Here is a 424-nt window from a genome sequence, read left to right on the forward strand (position 1 = left end):
GCGTTCCAGATCTTGTTGCAGAAATGGCGAAAGCTCAGGACCTCAGAGACACACAGGTGCAGGTCACCCCCTGGAGGGAAAGAACAGGGGTACTCAGTCCTCGTTTAGCCAGGCTATCCACACCGCTGCCCACTGCCCTCTGCCAGCCCATCCTCCCAGGCTCACCCAGGATTCCATGGGAGCACAGTGAGAATCTCAGGGCATCCGTCCCACACTCGGGGATCCCGTGAGGAAAGTCCTTTTTCTGCAACCAAAGAGAGAGTGTGGCAGGTGCCTCCAAGCTGCAGAGGAAACTGGCGGCCGAGTAGAGGCTTGGACTGGGGACATGGGCCTCACCTGGGCTGCAGCTGCAATGGCCAGCTCTCCTGGGTCCAAGTTCCCATCTCTCAGCTTGGCCTGCAGCACCTGGGCATGAATGAGGACA

General features: G+C 59.2%; 1 long non-coding RNA gene across 1 annotated transcript; it reads right to left on the bottom strand.

The window, feature by feature from the left end:
• On the bottom strand, window positions 1–408 carry LOC103728167. The gene is made up of 3 exons (XR_607008.1): window positions 337–408; window positions 166–244; window positions 1–70 (listed from the first exon to the last, which is right to left on the bottom strand). It is a non-coding gene; the product is annotated as an uncharacterized LOC103728167 (long non-coding RNA).
• Window positions 409–424: the final 16 nt, after the last annotated feature.

The sequence above is a fragment of the Nannospalax galili genome, unplaced genomic scaffold (genome assembly GCF_000622305.1).
Source record: "Nannospalax galili isolate Female #2095 unplaced genomic scaffold, S.galili_v1.0 C47253561, whole genome shotgun sequence".
NCBI lineage: Eukaryota > Metazoa > Chordata > Mammalia > Rodentia > Spalacidae > Nannospalax > Nannospalax galili.